Consider the following 20,590-nt stretch of genomic DNA (forward strand, 5'->3'; position numbering starts at 1 on the left):
TTTCTTTATGAACGTGATATTGGATGACCTTTTTAGAGGAATTCTATTCTAGGGTATTGTGCGTTGTTTTTAAACACGTGCCGTAAATTTTTAAGCCTCCCCTGAGGTCATCTTCATCATCATGCTGGTGTCAAACCAGTCCGGCAATATTGCTCCAAGGCTGCCGACCTGCGCTAGACACGTCGTCACTTTGTTGAGCCGAGCTCAACTTCTTTGGATCATCATCTCGGCAAGCCGAACAAGAGTCCGGCATCGCGAAGGATAAATCATCACCACCATCGCCAACCCACGGATTACACGAAGCGGGCATACCGGCATCGCTGCACGGTCACTTCATCAAGCCGGCATCGACCACGTCACGACCTGCATCGGCAGGGCCGCACTATTGCTTCTTCAAGCTGGTGTCTATCACGCCGACCTACTTCGACTCATCGGCTGACATCGAGGGTTCGACATCTCGGCTGGACCGGGGGCTTCACCATCTCTTCATCAACCTATACTCTGGAGACTTCGGTGTCACTAGCCGACCAGCTCCGTCACGTTAGCTGGACCGAGGGCCTTGCCTCGGCGAGCCAACCTTTGCCAGCATCGCCGTGCCGTCGCTTTATCACCCATCAGGCAATGGGTGTGCGGATCGAGTCCCAATTTTGGGAATCACCTTTCTTCGGATTGCTACAACAAATAAACCAGGTGCTATTAATCCTAGTATTTTTTGCTTGTTTGGGTTCATTTTTCCCAAGGAATTATTACTCTGGTTTGTCCATCATATGTACGCAGGTCTATCAAATGGTGGCCACATTAACGACGATCGCATGGTGGTTCGGTCAGTTTCCGTACATAGTCCGGCGAACGCCGCATCCGGAACTCGGACCGACCTGTGAATTCAGGCTTCGCCACGCCTTTACCGCATCACGCTGACGCCCTGCATTGACTTCGGCGCCAGGCCATATTTCTTTTATTACTCACTTTGCATAAATTATTTATTATGCAACAATTTATTATTATTATTACTATTATCTCCGGTTTGCACTATTTTTTGTGCATAGGAAAATGATCCAACCGGACTATATCCTTTGGCGTCACCTCGGCTGGACAGAGGGCTTCGTTAGCACTTCATTACCCCATACCGGGGACTTCGGCATCACTCTGTCGGCCTGCATTGACCATGCTATGTCACCACTTCGGAGTGCCGAGCTCTTTGCTCCGCCACCTCGGGACCGGCTTGGGGGATGGAACCTTGTCCCGCACCAAGCTCGGACCGCGTCGTCAATACCGAACACATTAACCAGCTAAGTTGCCTTCATGCTCCAAGTTTTAAATTTTTAACTTGTGTTCGGTTCGACCAAGCATTATACTTTTTGGAAAAAAGTTGCTTGTAAAAAATTTCCTTGTCCAAACTTTGTTTGTGACGCACAAATTCAAATACCCCGTTTATTTGGGGGCTTCCTTTATGAAGCTTTTCCTCTTGCATATGATTATACTTGTACGGCTTCGTTCCTTGTTCGTGTATTATGCCACAATATGCACCATATTGACTTAAGCGATTTGCAAGCTGGGTTGCCTGGCTCCTGTGCTTACCCCTACGTTCCCGATTGTTCGGCTAGGGAGTAAAGGGAGCACCTCTGTGATTGTCACGACCGGGTCCTCCGAGCTCTGACCTCAGACTGGGTGAAGCCAAAAGCTAGCGCTCTTATTGTTTTCAATCATGGTCGGCACACAACGGAACTCGTGAGGTACAAAAAATCTATTGCACAAGTCTCATAGTAATAATGAGCACCGAAGAAAGGTATCGGTGGGGGTACTATTTTCTTCGAAGATGCTTCTTACACTTCGTCTGTAATATAGCATAAGTTCCCTCAGCGCACTTTGTCTGTTACAGCCTTATGGCCCGGTTGCCTGGTTATCGGAAACACTGTCGATATTCTCGACAGGTGGAGTACATAGCACTTTTCGGTCCTTGACCGAAGAGGGAGAAGCCGACGGTCGGTTAAGACGCGTTTAAAGTTTGGGTGAACAAAGATATGATATTAGTACTTCGGTACATACAATCATTATACATAAAATTCTTTTACCCAAGCCACTTGGGGGTTCTTAAATTTATATGAGCCGTTTTATAATAAGTGTTCTTCTTCTCAGTTGTTGCAAATTTTTTATTACTATTATTATTCATCACTCCTTTTTTTCGACACGAGTGTGTGGTCACTATCCGGGGAGCCTAATTTCTCTCTCAAAGCCGCTAGAGTTTAGTTTGCTAATCTGGCCTAATGAGAAGTACTCCGCCTTCGGGATAGGAGGTTGAAGCCGTAGGCTAACCCGCTTGAAGTCTTGAGATAAGATGTGTCATGTTAAAGAACGACAGAAGCACTTTTTTTCTAAGACCAATTTTTGGATTGGCACCAAACACTTGATCTTGTTCGGACGTCAAGTTTTTACTGACGTTTTTTGGTTTTCCAAGCTTATGACACTTTTAAACTATTTCTGTGTTTTCAGCACAAGTCTCGCAGTGCAACGCCGGACACCTTTAGAGATTCGGCAAAAACATTCTTGCATGTTGCTATATATGCATTGGTTTCGAATTGTGTCTTCGATCAATAGTTGGGTTGCCCGGATCCTGTGCTTTCCTCTTACGTTCCGTTTTGTCCGGCTAGGTGTGCAAAGGGAGAACCACTGCGATTGTGCTTCCAGCTCACATGGTTAAGCACCTCAGTGGAGAAAGCCAAAAACTGACTGTCACAATAAGCATAAACTGGTCAGCGATCCGATGACGGTCTTAAATGACAAGCCATTCATAACAATGGTCGAAGTGTTTACGACTTGACCTCGACTGTCACCGAACACTACCGGGGGCTATTAACTGGCCTCCCAAACTAAATCCTCGATATTTTGCTCTTACATTAGAGCTGAGGTTTCATGATCATGCTCAGCATGACAACCCAAAGAAAGGAACCGATAGCGGGACTATTTTCTTTGGAAGACATTTCTTATGTTAAACAGTAATATAACATATCTCTCTGCGTACCTTTGTTTATAAAACCATATGGCCAGATTGCCTTGTTTGTCGTAAATCTTTGCCCTCATAAAGGCTTTATAAAGTAGGACAAACACTCCTCGGCTACTAGCTGAGGAGGTGGAAGCCGATGGTCGGTCAACAAAGTTTTGTACAATGCAGATCCGAGCATTAATGATGTAAAGTACTTTGATACATAGAGTCATTACACATAAATTGTGATTTTACAATGGATATCGATCCTTAATTCGGCCACCCGTGCCCGCATTAAGGCTCGGGAGCTACTAGGCTTCGGGCTTATTATTTAAAAATATTAAAGGGGCACATCGATCCCCTGATCTGGTGTTGCCACCCGACCAGTGTCTCGGGGGCTACTGCATTGCCCATTCAATGTAGAAAATTTTAAGTGCAATACAGTTGCTGAGGAGATTTTGATCCTCAGGTTGGTCGGCCGCACCCAACCCGAGTCTCGAGGACTAAGAACGTCGCTTTTTGTGTCCCAAAGTATTCTGCCGAGCTAGGACTTGATCCTCAGGCCGATTTTGCAAATCAACCTGAGTCTCAGCGGCTACTGGGATCAGCGGTCTTACGTCATCCTTCAGGTGCATCTCGGGTTTTAGACCGACACACACCTTGAGGGCTACTGGCTATGTATCTCGGCAGAGTATAAATTGCACCAATAAAAAATATTCACAAAAAATCAGCCTGTGGTCGGGGTGGTGCACCACCTTGGAAGTAGTTCGGCATAAAGCTCGGGCACTAGCGGCTAGCTCCATAGAGGGCATTTCCGGCATTAAGCTCGGCTAAACTCCTTCAACTTTTTTTGGACCAAGATGATCTATGACATCTTGGATATCGTCCGGTGTTGGAGCTTGGACATAGTCCGGTGTTGGAGTTCGGATATATTTCGGTGTTGGAGCCCAGAAGCAGTCCTGCATTGGTGCTCGGCTGCAAAAGATACCTCGAATGCAGTCCGGCGTTAGAGCTCAGACGCAAGAGGACACTGCCTCCCGGGAACAACTTCAAACCCGAGGTGTGGCATAAAAATAACAAGGCATTGATAAAGGCCGGAAACTTAAAGCGGCTCCTCGGATACCCGACGTGTAAACTCCTCGAATGCATTTTGGCAATCCTCAAGATTGAAGATGAGAAGATTTGTTGAACCAGTTTTCAAGACCAACAACCGAAGATGAAGAATAGTTCGGGAGAATCGAGGAGCGTCCCTAACTTGAAGACCGGTTCAGGGGGCTACTGACGGTGTCCTGGACTAGGGGGTACTCACCACGTCGTCTCCCGATTTTTTAGATTGGGCCGAGGACCCCCATGGCCGTATACTCATGGGCAAGTTCGAACAACTGCCGCATACATGGAAGATTCCACAAGACTTGGTGATCAAGACAAGGACTCCTCCCCACCGGCGTATTCGGCTAGGACTCTTGTTATCCTAGGCCTCTGGTGCATTATATAAACCGAGGCTAGGCTAGTCGATAGATCATATAGACACAATCATACCATAGGCTAGCTTCTAGGGTTTAAGCCTCCCCGATCTCGTGGTAGATCAACTCTTGTAATACTCATATCATCAAGAATAAATCAAGCAGGACGTAGGGTTTTACCTCCATCAAGAGGGCCCGAACCTGGGTAAAATATCGTGTTCCCTGCCTCCTGTTACCATCGATCCTAGACGCACAGTTCGGGATCCCCTACCCGAGACCTGCCGGTTTTGACACCGACACTCCCCTTTGTACAGTTCGGTCAATATTTTGACCAAAGCGGCGGGGGTGTCCGGGCCCTTCCGACCGCAATGTGAGGCGTCATCCTCCCCATTATAGTGCCACATGGGAAGCCCTTGGTATTAGAGTGGCTGGACCCCCCCGCACTATGGAAGTGGCCATCACCTTGATTATTGATAATCTGGATTGGGCAAGTGTCTTTATCTTGCCCATCAGTTAACGGACTTCCGCGCTATCTTCCTCCTCAAGGCTCCAAGGACGCCAGCTGTAATGTTTCTTCAGTGGAGCATTTGAAAATTTGGGAAGGCCCATTCGAACTGGGTCGGGGAGAGCGACATCCTCAATATAAAATCATTCTGAGGGCCATTCTTCGGACGCCTTCTTTGGTGTGCTGGACAAGTATCCGGTCCCAGCTATGCGCCATACTTCGGCACTGCCCACCTCGAATATTGACCCTTCTCGGTTGCAAGGGACAAGGCAGAATAGCTTCCTCCACAAGTCAAAGTGGGCTTCACAGCCCAGGAAAAGCTCGCATAGGGCAACAAAACCTGGGATGTGCAGGACAGAGGCTAGCGTGAGGTTGTGCAGTTGGAGGCCGTAATACTCCAGGAGTCCACGGAGGAAAGGGTGGATTGGAAATCCGACGCCTATCAACAAGTAAGATACGAAGCACACCCGTTCCCCCTAGTTGGATTGGGGAATATTTCCGCCAGAACTTCGCTTGTGAAGGAGGTCAATCCCACTCGAACAGGGACCAGATCCACAGGGGGAAGGAATCCTTGTGTTTGGAGCTTAACCAACTACTCGTAGGATACAGAGCATCTCTCCCAACCGCCCTTTTCAGAGCCGTGAGTGCGGGAGGAGTAACTAGGGACGCTAGCCATGTCAAATGGTTTCCCCTAGCAAGACTCTGAGGATTTTCCGCTGGGTGTAGAATGGAACTGAGATCCAACCCCCTCAAATAGAGGCCTTTCTTGTATGGCCGGAGGGGGGTTATGCAAAAATACCCCGACCTCTCGTATTCGCTCGACGCGTGGAAGTAGAAGGTGTGAAGGCACAGAAGCCGATGGGTGCGACATTAAATGGAGGGCCGAATACAGCTCTTTAAGTTAGGTACTTTGAAGTGGTCGGGGGAGGAACCCGCCTTGCAATGTCGAAGACAATCTACGCACCGGACACCTCATCATTGAAGCCTGGTTTGGGGGCTACTGAGGGAGTCCTGGATTAAGGGGTCCTCGGGCATCCGGCCTATATGACGTGGGCTAGACTATTGGGCCATGAAGATATAAGATAGAATACTTTCTCCTGTGTCCGAATAGGCCTCTCCTTTGCGTGGAAGGCAAGCTAGGCGGCCGGATGTACTATTTCCTTTCTATGTAACCGACTTTGTACAACCCTAGTCCCCTCCGGTGTCTATATAAACTGGAGGGTTTAGTCCGTATAGGCAATCATAATCATATAGGCTAGACTTCTAGGGTTTTAGCCATTACGATCTCGTGGTAGATCAACTCTTGTAACCCCTATACTCATCAATATAATCAAGCAGGACGTAGGGTATTACCTCCATCAAGAGGGCCCGAACCTGGGTAAAACTTCGTGTCCCATGTCTCTTGTTACCATCAACCTCAGACGCACAGTTCGGGATCCCCTACCCAAGATCCGCCGATTTTGACGCCGACAACCACACCGGCAACCGAAAATGGTACTCCTCTTCCCATATTCGTGCAAATTTTACGTGTCTGCTTGCACGGTATTCATCCCACAGAAGACACTAGTTGACCGCTTCTTCTTGATACAGATTCTACTCCTCCATCCCCCCAAGATGATTTCCAAGACAACACATGCATAGACACTCAACGTAGTTGTGTTAGTGATGAGCACGTCTCCCCTAGTGCACCATCATAGGTGCTCCCTCTAACTTCGCACTGTTATATGTGGTTGCATGTTATGTATGATTTCTAGCTTGTATTGCTTCTAATTTTGTTGAATTTCATTTGCTTACTTTACACATTATACTTGTGACCTAGACACATGCTCCTGTTTCTAGAACATACAATATCTGTCTATCACACCATGTTCTTACATCAAAGTACTACTGTTGTGTAACCTACAACAATCACTTATCATAAGACACGTTTGACATGGGAATGTGATATAGGTTACATCTCGCATTCTTTTCTAGCTTGTACTACTTCTAATTTGTTGAAATGGCACTTATGACGAGACAGTTTTAACTTGGTAGAGTGATATTCGTTGCATCTTTCATATGGTGTCGAGCTTTCATTGCTTCTAATTTGTTGAAATGCCTTCTGCTTAGTTTACACATCATAGTTGTGAATATGCAATGTTGTCCTGTTTTCTTACACATTCAATTGTCATATCATGTGGTCGCCTTACATTAAAGTAGTGCTCGTTAGCATCCTGCATCAATGAGTTCTGAAAAACAAATTTTTATTCATTTTTCTTGTGGGTTTGACTTGACAAGGCAATACAATTAATAAAGAGGAAGGAAAAAATAAGGCAGGGACTGATGGCGGTCTTCCAGCGAAACTGGCATCCGAGGTGCTTTCTCTAGCTTGGCAGTGTGATATTGTTAACTTGGCAGAGCGATATTTGTAGCATCATTCATATGGTGTCTACCTTCCGTTGCATTGCTTCTAATTTAGTGAAATGTCTTCTACTTAGTTTACACATCATAGTTCTGGTTATCTCATGTCGTCCTGTTTTTCGTACATATTACATCCTCCTATCATGTGGTTGTCTAACATCAAAGTTCAATTCGTCTGTATCACGCATCAATTTGTTCTGAAGAACTAAATTGTTATTCATTTTTCTTGTCGGCTTGACTTAACATGGCACAGAGAAAGAGGAAGCAACATAGAACGACAGAGAAAGGGAAGCGGAAGAATCCTGCAGATTCTGCTGGTACTAATGGTGCAATAGAAGGTCAAAGTCCAGCAAAAAATTGTATCGACAGGGTATCCCGTGCTACACGAGCTGTAGAACAAGCCAAATAGAAACAAATAGCTGCCACCAAACAAGCAGAGACAGACCTAGTTGTTGCAACACCTTCCACAATACCACCAACTGCACGATTTACTCGTTGGTCAACTCAGCTAGCAGCATGTTCCCAAGCTCCCTTGCCACCTGACACTACTTCCGAATCACTCTTGACACGAGATGAGTTGGCAAGATCAGATGAACTTTGTGAGATTCAACAGCAAGAAGGTAGTTGCTGGAGTCAAGTTACAGTTGCATGCTTATTTATATGTACTCTCACAGTTTGATGTACACTAACAATTCCTATGTTCGTTATTGGACTAGCACCTAGGCGCAAGAGGAAACAAACATCAGGGATAATGCTCGATAGGTTAACTAAATCTAGAGGAGGAAGAATGGAGATCCGTTTTAAGGCGGGTTTAAAAAGGTCACATGATGCTATAGAGTCAGCCAAGTTAGTATCAGAGGCAGCGGTTGCCGTTAGGTGTCATGTACGTATCCTCCCAACATGGATTCAGTACAGGAATGACAAAGACAAAACCCAGTTCAACACCTTCCTCGACCATTTATTTGTAAGTATGGTTATGTATGGAAACTAGTAATATCGTCTTGCTCTGTCCAATACTTTCTAGGTTGCTGATAATGAGACTCCCATAATTTTCAACAGATGAGGTTCAAATTAGATAGCTAAGATGATGCAACCAGACAAGCTTGCACCCATGTTTTCAAGTCTGCTCTGTGACAGTATCGTTATAACTTGAGGAAAACTCACTTTGAAGGCAAGGCTAACAGTGAACTTGCCCAAACATCTCCAGTGGAAAATATATCGGATGAAGACTGGAGAGGCCTCGTTAAACACTGGTCTGATCCAAAGTATCAGGTACACTATATATATGTGATAAGATCACATGTTGAAGTCCTATTTACACATGTGTCACACAAATCTATCTTCTTGTAGGTGAACTATTCATAGAACAAGGCCAACCGTACGAAACTGAAATTCCAACAGACGATAGGATCTCATAGCTATATTGCACACTGCGAGGCTCTTCTAATTAGCTGTTGTTCACTCTTTTCGCCATACCATATTATCAGATCTATATTTACTTGTTCCAAATGCAGAGGAAAGCCCGCAAGGACCAAAAAGTACCTGGACCAAATGTTGTGGAAATCTTCAAGGACTTTCACACCAGCAAGACGAAGGGCATGACTACACCAGTCAAAGCTGTTGTTGTAAGTCCTTAATCCTCATGCCTTTTAACTACTACTTACTCTAACTTGTGCCTTGAACTGCATGGTTTGCAGCCAATGTCTATTACTCTTTTCAATTTTATACACAATTGTCTTAGCGTATCATTGCACCTTACAAGGTTTAAAAGAGAGGAGTGACGTTCCTTTGATCTTGACATGTAATCTAGTTCCGTGCTGGACTTGCCCACACAACGTTACAATTGCTTGTTTGTCTGTTCTCAGTTGTTTTGTGATATGAATGATGCCATACTATGCTTACCATATTATAAACTTTGTCTCTTTATCCTTAGCTGTCAATACAATGTGAAGAAATAAACAATACATTAGCCATGGTACATGGTCATATGTTTGGAACCTGGTTTTATTATGTACTTTGCAGTAAAATACAACTAATATTTTACATGGGTTCACCAGAATAAGTTCTGTATATAGACCAAAGCAATTTTTTTTGGTTTTGTTGCTTCCTTAATATCTTCTATTCTGGTACTACTAATGTAAAAACTCAACTTTTCAGCAAGGTATGGAAAAAAAGGTGGAACCGCCACCTTCTAAAGGTGGCGAGGCAACTATAACCGCAATGTCAGCTCTTCCTGCAATGGGTCAGTACCTGTCCACTAACAGTGCCAAAAGCATGTTCCTGCATAATAATGGGTTGGTTGTTAAGGCAATCTCGTCCAAACTGTCTCATGATCAAGATATGCAAGCTCAAAACAATGTTCTATCTGCGCTCGAGACACAAGTCCGTTCCCTAACAGAGACCCTTTTTAAAACAAGGACAGACATTGTTCGATGTCGTCAAGATATGCATGGTTTTGAAACCAGACTATCAGACATTTGCTATGTTGTTCAAGAGCCTAGGAGAAATGAAGGCGGAGGTTATGGTGCTCCATCGGACAATACAGCATGAAACGTAACAGTCAGGTCAAATGAACTGAGCTTCTGAACTTCTGGTGGTGCATTTATCTGCCAGACTATTAACTTTTATGCCAACCTTCCTTTTGTTTTATAGTTGTAATTTGTTTTGTTGTGATATAAAATTTGTTCTTAACGTCCAGCCACCGGCATAAGAAAATAGCAAGCCATTTTTGTATAGTGTAGGGTGTTCCCTATATTTGCACTGGTGGCGATCTTTGATGCCTTAATAGCCTAGCCTTAGTTTCGAGCTTATTTATTTCCTAGTCTTCTTTTTCCCTAGTTTGCTAGTGGCCGCAACAACCATGGGCCATATACGGACCGTGGTAACCTTGACCCTGTTACAGGCCGTAGCATCCATGGGCCTCCTACAGGCCGTCTTTAAATGGGCCTCCAACACGGCTGTAGAATCGGTGGGCCTCAGGCCGTCGGATAAATGGGTCTACATGGGCTATAAACGGGTGTAATTGGTATCCGCCCAGTACGGTAACGGGCCGTTAACAGGCTGGAGGATAGCAAAGGCTTAATTTTGTCACAGGCATAATGGTTCGTTAATGGGCCAGAATATAGGACGGGCTAGAAACGACACAATGGGTTAACAGGCAAGAAACGGGCCGAATTTGGCCCATTAGGGGAACAGGCCAGTAACGGGCTAGAAGTAATCAAGGGCCGGAAAGGATCCCAAGAACGTATGGGCCGTCAGTAGGCCGAAGCTAACACGGGCTGGAAACGACCCATGTGAATCATGGGCCATTAACGGGTACAAAGAAATTTACTGTTCATTATGGGTTAGAGTCACAGTGGGCCTCTAAAGCGCCTAAAGATACGAAGGCCTCATATGGGTCGAAAGACGTCGTGGGCCATACATGGGCCGAAAGTGAAATGGGTTGGTGTTATATTTGACGGCCCACATGACGTTGTTGGGCCGATTTCATGTAGACCCTGACGGGCCGCGAGTTACCAGGCCGTAAAATGGGCTATTCGCGAAGAGACCGTTAATAGGCTTTTCATGGGCTAGCCCGCTATCTTTTGACCAAGTCAAACGGGCCGGCCTTTGTAAGCTAAATGGGCCAGTGGTGGGCCATTGCACGTGTCGACATATCATAGGCGCCTATCTGACCCACTGACGAGCTGACACGTGTTTTCTCCGGCCAATCAGAATTTTACACGTGGAAATTTCCCATTGGTCCGGGCTGTTAACGGGTTATCGGATCCAAAACCAAACCCGATAGCTTAACGACGTCCCATTACGGTGGATGCCACATATCGGTCACCCTTGATGAAAGTACTTTTGTGACACGCGATTTATCGTCATGGAAGTGGACACTTCTGTGATGATAATTTTGGTAATGTCATGGAACACTTCTACGACAGCACAGGTATGACTATCTTGATTTTGTCATAAAATTGTCATGGATGTACATGCATGACAGAAAACGTGACCTACTGTGGCAAACATGTATCATCACGGAAGTGTATTTTTTTGTAGTGCTATATCGCACTCCCAAGTCAAACGTGTCTTATGATAAGTGATTGTTGCAGGTTACACAACAGTAGTACTTTGATGTAAGAACATGGTGTGATAGACAGATATTGTATGTTCTAAAAATAGGAACATGTGTCTTAGTCACAAGTATAATGTGTAAAGTAAGCATATGAAATTCAACAAAATTAGAAGCAATACAAGCTAGACATCATACATAACATGCAACCACATATAACAGTGCCGAGTTAGAGGGAGCACCTGTGATGGTGCACTAGGGGATACGTGCTCATCACCAACATAGCTACGTTGAGTGTCTATGCATGTGTTGTCTTGGAAATCATCTTGGGGGGATGGAGGAGTAGAATTTGTAAAGGCCCTCCGTTTGGAAGGAGAACCTTCATCCACTGCCTTGCTAACTTCCTTCGCTCTATTGATTTTGAATTGTCAAGTAAAACTGACAAGAAAAAACAATAAAATTCACTCTTCAGAACTCATTTGTGCATGATAGTGACAATCACTACTTTGATGTAAGGCAAACACATGATTCCAGGATGGAATAATATGAAAAATAGGATGGCATGGCATATTCACAATTGTTTGTGTAAACTAAGCAGAAACCATTTCAACAAATAAGAAGCAATGCAAGCTAGACACCACATGAAAGATGCAACCAATATGACTCTGCCAAGTTAAAAGCGCCCCATCATAAATGGCATTTCAACAAATTAGAAGCAACACATGCTATAAATCATATGAAAGATGCAACTAATATCACACTGCATATACCAAAGGTGTCTCATCATATTGATTTATGCGGGATACAAAAAAACAATAGTTTTATGTAAGGGCATGCTTAATAGAAAGATGTATTATGTACTAAAAACAGGAAGGCGTGTCACATTAACAGGTATAATGTATAAACTAAGCAGAATAGCACATGCAATTTAACCAGATTGGAAGAATTACAATCTAGACACCATATGCAACATGCAACCACATATCACACTGCCAAGTTAGAGGAAGCACCTGCGATGCTAGTTTAGGGGAAATGCGGTAATCAACTATAGAGCTACATTCACTATCTTCATCTAGCCTTGCTGTTTCTTGAGAATCATGTGGGGAGGTTGACGCTGCATTCTTTAAATGAGGATATTTTATCACAGTAGTCCACTGGCCTGACTGCCTCATCATAAGTGATTGATGAGCAATACACAAGAACATTAGTTTGATGTAAGAACATGGTTAATAGACATATGTACTAGTATGTACCAAAAACAGGAAGGCATGTCATATTCAAAGGTATAGTGTGTAAGCTAAGCAGATGCAATTTAACCAAATTGGAAGCAATACAAGCTAGACATCCGGCTGGAGTGGTGAGCATGATCATCTAGGATGTGAGAGCCTGATGGGAGGCGGGCTGCTTTGCCACCATCGTGGATTTTTAGTTGCCTTCCAGGTGATGCATGTCTGTGATGAGCTTGTCACTAGCTCGGCCAGTGCCCTGACTAGCTATTTGTCTTCTGGTGCTCCCGGGATGATGGTTCATGTAAGAAATATCTTTCCTTATCTTGATAAAGACCGAATTCGGCCTTTCAAACACAAGCTAGACACCATATGCAACATGCAACCACATATGACACCATGAAGTTAAAGCAAGCACCTTGGATGGTAGTTCACGCCGAGCGACATCATCAACTCCAGAGCTACGTTTACCGTCTCCATCTATTAAACATCCAACCTTTAAAGTGAAAAAATGTGTCTTGCCTGCCCGCGAAGCAAGCAGGAGCGCCTTCTCTCGTTTCTTTTCTGCTTCTGTGAAGGCAGAGTCTGAAATACCCTTGCATAAAAACACAATAGTGAGAGTATGGGTGAAGTGTGTGCAGAACTAGTGCACTGTAAATATAGCAGATAGCAGGTGGCTGAAAAATAAATGACAAGAGACATATGATAGCTCTACAACATTACATGGCAAACAAAATTAGATTCCACTTCGTATGATTTTGTAATATATGATCACAGGAAATGCAGGTACTCCTCCAGCACACCACCACATGTGGTCCTATCAAGATAACAGTCAACTGAAAATAAATAGGTCAGCCGATTTTTTTATGAACCGTTTGATCTATAAGGAATGGGCAGATGGCCTTCGTCTACCTCCCTCCAGTCACTGTTGACGATCTTTCTCGAACCGCCAGCGACCACCGGCCCAGACGCCTGCCTCCGCCGCCCCGCCCTTCCCTCAACCTCACACCACCGTTGTGCTTGGCAGTGCCCCCAGGCCATCCCTTTAATCCCGGCCGACCTCCAGACCAGGCGCCAGCAGCCCTAGGCTCCACACGCCCCTAAAATAAACACTGAGGCGCTGCTTCCCCGGCGTAATAGGCGGACTAGCGCCTGTTACGCCGGGGAATGATTCCGTTAATTGGGAATCAACTGACCAGGAATTGAAATCCATGGGGTGACGGGCCTCTAGCTAAGGTGAAATAGTATATGAGGAGAAACCTTGTGCATCACGAGTTACTAGGAACATCTAGTATCAAGAAGAAGCGGTCAACTAGTGTCTTCTGTGGGATGAATACCGTGCAAGGAGACACGTAAGATTTGCACGAATAAGGGAATATGAGTACCATTTTCGGTTGCCGGTGTGGTCTCCTCCACATGTCGCGGCGATCTTCTTCTTTTTGCCAGGGGAACCAATGTTTCGGAGGAGGGTGCAGGCTTGGACGAACCCATGGCCAAATTGTTGAATTGTTGACTGTGTTGTCGTGGTTGTATGTCGGCGGAGGGGAAGCAGATCTGAGGCGGCGAAGAACGGCGTAGCAGGAACAGCTCGAGTGCGGTGGACGGTGGCGAAGTTGGAGCAGCAGCGGTGAGTCGCAGGACGGCCTGGTTGAACTGGCTCGGGTACTGACAGCTCGGCCTCGGCTTCAACTACTAGCCGTGGAGGGCATTGCGGTTGAGGTTGCGGTGGACGACGATGTTGGCGTATCGGCTCCGACGTGATGGAGGAGGGCGGCGATTGATGGGTGGGATGGGGTGGCGGACGGAGGACGCCGGGGTTTCGTGGCTGGTGGAGAGGTAGTTTTGGCGCCCAACGGAGTACGAATGGGGAATTTGACGGGGGGTGGGGGCAAAGGGAGATCCATGTTTCGATCTCGAACGCGCTTGTTTTTGGCTTTTTTGAACAGATGAGACGCGCTTGTTTGAAATTTGGGGAAAGTACAAACTTTACCCCCCTCTTAAATTTCGGACCTACTGCGGGTCGGGGGTAGGATGGTAATCCCAAGTGAAAGTGCAACTATCCCTAGGTGGTTTTGGTAATTCATAACAACATATAGCTCATTGAGCTAATGCTATTCCAAGATGATTATTTCAGGAAAGCTCAATGATTGGCATGGCATGGATGGTGAAAGTGGAACCCTCAAAATGCTAAGGACAAAGGATTGGCTCAAGCTCAAAAGCTCAAGACTCTTCATTTTATATTTTAGTGATCCAAGATCACATTGAGTCTTTAGGAAAAGCCAATACTATCAAGGAGGGATGAGGTGTTGCTTAATGAGCCTCTTGCTTCATGTGCTTAGTGATATGCTCCAAAACCCTCAACTACTTTCCCATATCCACATATGACCTAAACCCTAAGCCAAACTCGGTCCTACCGATTCTTTCTATCCGGCGCCACCGAGTTTCACTTGTCATAAGCCACTGCCAAACCCTAGCAATTTGGTTCTACCGATAGGGATCTCGGTCTCACCGAGATGGGATTGCAAACTCTCTGTTTCCCTTTCGTAACTTTTCGGTCTCACCGAAAGAGCGAATCGGTCCCACCGAGATTGCAATGTAAATTCAGTGTTTCCTTTTTGTAACTTTTCGGTCTCACCGAAAGAGCAAATCGGTCCCACCGAGTTTGCCTGACCAACTCTCTGGTTAGCTAATTACCAAATTCGGTCTCACCGAGTTTGTGTAATCGGTCTCACCGAGATTACGTTATGCCCAAACCCTAACCATATCGGTCCTACCGACAGTCCCACCGAAAATCTCTAACGGTCACTAGGTTTACCTTTTCGGTCCGACCGAGTTTGTTGATTCGGTCCCACCGAGATTGGAAAACTGTGTGTAACGGTTGGATTTTGTGTGGAGGCTATATATACCCCTCCACCTCCTCTTCATTCGTGAGAGAGCCATCAGAACACATACACAATTCCAACTCATATGTTTGAGAGAGAACCACCTACGCATGTGTTGAGACCAAGATATTCCATTCCTACCATATGAATCTTGATCTCTAGCCTTCCCAAGTTGCTTTCCACTCAAATCTTCTTTCCACCAAATCCAAATCCTATGAGAGAGAGTTGAGTGTTGGGGAGACTATCATTTGAAGCACAAGAGCAAGGAGTTCATCATCAACACACCATTTGTTACTTCTTGGAGAGTGGTGTCTCCTAGATTGGCTAGGTGTCACTTGGGAGCCTCCGACAAGATTGTGGAGTTGAACCAAGGAGTTTGTAAGGGCAAGGAGATCGCCTACTTCGTAATTATCTACCGCTAGTGAAGCAAGTCCTTCGTGGGCGATGGCCATGGTGGGATAGACAAGGTTGCTTCTTCGTGGACCCTTTGTGGGTGGAGCCCTTGTGGGTGGTTGCTTCTTCGTGGACCCTTCGTGGGTGGAGCCCTCCGTGGACTCGCGCAACCGTTACCCTTTGTGGGTGGAGCCCTCCGTGGACTCGCGCAACCGTTACCCTTCGTGGGTTGAAGTCTCCATCAACGTGGATGTAGGATAGCACCACCTATCCGAACCACGGGAAAAACATCCGTGTCTCCAATTGCGTTTGAATTCTCCAAACCCTTCCCTTTACATTCTTGCAAGTTGCATGCTTTACTTTCCGCTGCCAATATACTCTTTGCATGCTTGCTTGAATTGTGTGATGATTGCTTGACTTGTCCTACAATAGCTAAAATCTGCCAAGAAATAAAATTGGGAAAAGGCTAGACTTTTATTTGGTCAAGTAGTCTAATCAGCCCCCTCTTAGACATACTTTGGTATCAGAGCTTTGGTCTCCATTTGCTTTGATCTCCATAGCTTTTGGTGGTCATAGCCTTGGTTTCACAACCTAGGAGAGTATGGCATCTAGCGAGGGAAATTATCACCGTGGAGGTCCTTACTTTGATGGTACTAATTTTGCTAGTTGGAAGCATAAAATGAAAATGCATATTCTTGGACATAACCCCGCCATTTGGGCTATTGTGTGTGTTGGTTTGCGAGGTGACTTCTTTGATGGGAAAGAACCAAACCGTGAAGCTACCGCGGATGAGTTGAAGATGTTGCAATACAATGCTCAAGCTTGTGATATTCTCTTCAACGGATTGTGCCCCGAAGAATTCAACAAAATCAGCCGTCTTGAGAATGCAAAGGAAATTTGGGACACTTTGATTGATATGCACAAAGGTACCGACTCCGTCAAGGAATCCAAGTTGGATGTGCTTCAAAGTCAACTTGACAAGTTCAAAATGAAGGATGGTGAAGGTGTCGCTGAAATGTACTCTAGGCTTGCTCTCATCACAAATGAGATTGCCGGCTTAGGAAGTGAAGAGATGACCGATAGATTCATCATCAAGAAGATTCTAAGAGCCTTGGATGGAAAATATGATACCGTGTGCACATTGATCCAAATGATGCCCAATTACAAAGATCTCAAGCCAACGGAGGTGATTGGAAGAATTGTTGCTCATGAGATGTCACTTAAGGATAAAGAGGAACTTCACAACAAATCAAGTGGTGCCTACAAAGCCTCATGTGAAGCCCCTACATCATCAAGTGAGAAACAAAACTTCAATGAAGAATTGAGCTTAATGGTGAAGAACTTCAACAAGTTCTACAAAAGTAGAAGCAAAGATAGAAGCTTCAAGTCAAGATCCTACAATGACAAAAGATCTTCTAGTCGAGAGTGAAACTGCTATAGTTGTGGAAGACCCGGACACTATTCCAATGAGTGTACGGCTCCCTACAAGAGAAGAGAAGATTCTCCAAAAAGAAGAAGCAAAGAATCACCACCAAGAGAGAGAAGGAGTAGAGATGATCGTTATGAACGAAGATACTCATGGAGAAGCAAGGATTCGGAAAGGAAGGAAAAATCATCAAGGAGCTACACAAAACGAAGACATCAAGCTCATGTTGGTGAATGGGTATCCGGCTCTGACTCCGACAGCCACTCCGAGAGAAGTTATCACTCCGACTCCGAAGATACTCAAGATGAAGGTGTTGCCGGTCTAGCACTTGTGTCAACCAACTCCTACGACATATTTGACTCACCAAATGAAGGAATTGGAAGATGCTTCATGGCCAAAGGTCCTAAGGTAAATCACCCCGAGTATGTTGATTTCAATAGTGATGAAGATGACTTGTTAGGTGATGATTTGCTTGTTGACAACTCTAGTGATGAATACTATGATGAAACGTCAATTAATCATGCTAATCAAGATAAAACGAATGACAATGATAAGGAGAAGATTGAGGCTCTAACTAAAGAACTAAACACTCTTAAGTTAGCTCATGAAACTATCTTCGAAGATCATCGAGAACTTTTAAGAGCACATGAAAAATTACGCTTTGAAAAGCTCAATCTTGAGCAAGAGCATGAGTTCTTAAAAGCAATCAATGATGATCTCCGCAAGAAAAGTTCTTACATTGCCAAGCGTTTACTCTTATCCACTTACATGCCTCAAGTCAAGTCTAGTAACAAGAACAAGAAAGATTCTTCCTCTAGCAGTAACAATGATCATGCTAAATCCAATATTGCTGCTTCTAGTAGTTCTCTTGATTCCACTAATGATTCTCTTAGCCAAGTTACACTTGAGCAAGAAAATATCTTATTGAAGGGAATTATAGAGAAAGGAGTGTACAAAAGCCTTGCCGGGAGTAAGCAATTCGAGGAAATTGTGCGCAAGCAAGGAATGCACCGGAAGAATCAAGGTGTTGGTTTTGAAAGAAAGTTCAATGCCAATGGAGTTGAGTGGGAAGAAGATCAATACCCCAAGACAAAGTTTGTTCCTCAACAAGAGAAGTATGATACTTCTTTCAAGGGGACACAAGCTCAAGATGATCTTCCACCACAAGACTACAAGCAAAAAGGCAAGGACAAGCTTCAAGAGGAAATTGATGCATTTGAAGAAGCTCCTAAGACCTTAGTCAAGTGGATTCCCAAGACTACTTCAAGTTCCACTTCATCAAGTATGACTACAACTCCAAGGATTCCCATCAAGATGATGTGGATCCAAAAGAAGAAGAACTAGAGAGTTCTTGAGGGTGACTCCGCCAACATACTTCACTCCTATCATTTTGGCAAGAACAAGTGCAATCAACTTCCACATCTTGCACTAGTTCAAGGAGTCACAAACCCTCTTGTTGGTAAGACAAGGGACAAGGTAACCTAAAAGTTTTCATGGACATCATCTTGTGTGTGCATCACTCTATGTCTATGGATATCCTTGTTTGTTCCTTGTGGGACTAACCCATGTAGGTATTGAAAGTGAAATTCACTCAAATGGATAGCTCCAAGTGATCTACATCAACATTGAGCATCCACATCTTCAACATCTACATGAAGTCATCATCGACAAAACCCGAGGTTAGTTCATCCCTCTAAGGGGGGATATCACATCTAGGGGGAGCTTTACTCTAAGACTTGAGCTAAAGCAACTCTAAAGATGTGAAGACAACAATGCTTTATGTAAAAGTGGTAACCCCACTTGAGCTTAAACGATGAGTATGACCTATGATCAAGTGTTCTCACTTGACTCCTAAGTCAATATACTCATATATAGATGACCTTGTCATCGCAAATTGCTTGATAGATGCTAGAATTGGTTGTGCATGCCTTGTCACATATTTCATTTGCCATCTTATTGTGTGAGCATGCTGGTTGCATATTTTACTCATTCGAGGACATCCACTTGTTGTTTTGATTGTTTGGTTTTATTTCCTTTTGCCAAGTGGATGGACAAGAATGCCTAAGAACCTCCTCTAGCTATCTATGCTTTTCTTGTCTCAAACTCTATTCATGCTACATCACAAAAGTTGATCAAGTCAGATTCGAACCACTCTGTGTGAGGAGCGCTCGGAGTCCCCGATTGGTCATAGACTTAAACTTCCAAAACCTCTTTATGATTCTCGGTCTGACCGATACCCTACTTTCAGTCCTACCGAGATCATTAAGTTGATCTAGGTTTTCGATCTCGGTGCAACCGATTTGAACCTTTCGGTCACACCAAGTTTCAATAACTGCTTGCAGTTATGAATCTCGGTGCCACCGAGTTGTTCCACTCGGTCACACCGACAGGGTCGGGCTATATATAGTCACGGGCAAAAATTTGGAAATTTCTCCGAACCCCTTCGCCCGCGCGATAGCCTGCTCTGCCAACTTGGTCTCCGGATCATCTCCTCGCCGCCAGCCGCCTCCAGTCGCTGGTCTCCATCGCCGTCAACAGAATTCTAGCCCGCCGTTGCCGCCGTAGCGAGTCTCCGCCGAACTAGGGTATGGACTCGATCTTTGTGCTATTCTCCAATCCGATTCTTAGCACACTGTGATCATCATGATTCTTGCCACGATTGAAACACTCCTATCCAGTCAATGCGCTCGTAGATTAGGTTTGATTCGAAAATTTTAGGGTTAGGTTTCCGCCGAAACCATCTCGGACCCACCGAGTTGAAAAACTCGGTCCCACCGATTTGGCTTATGCCATTGCACAAGTGAGACTCAGTCTGACCGAGAATTACTTATCGGTGTGACCGATTTTGGAACTTTGTGAAACCCTAGCAGTCTCGGTGCCACCGAACTGTGACTCGGTCCAACCGAGTTCACTAGTTTAGGTTCCAAAACTGCTTCGGTATCACCGAGTTTAAAAATCGGTAGATCCGAGATGATTTCAGTGGGAAACTAAAACTAAGTTTTTGGATCATTCTTTTGCAAAAATCTCTGCATTTTGTGATGCTCATCTACTCTATCTCATCTATTCTACCTCATCTATAAACTATTCACAGGGTCAGCAGACAGCTTGTTCATCATTTTAGATCAGAGTGACAGCCAGAACATGTCAGAACAGCAAGTGCAGATGAGTGAGGGCACTAGTCCCTCAAGTTCTTCAGATGATGGCAACAGAAGTACCCCAAGCAATTTGCCAAAAGCTGCCACCAGATAGAGGAAGAAG

Source organism: Triticum urartu, chromosome 6 (assembly GCF_003073215.2).
Source record: "Triticum urartu cultivar G1812 chromosome 6, Tu2.1, whole genome shotgun sequence".
In the NCBI taxonomy this organism is placed as follows: Eukaryota; Viridiplantae; Streptophyta; class Magnoliopsida; order Poales; family Poaceae; genus Triticum; species Triticum urartu.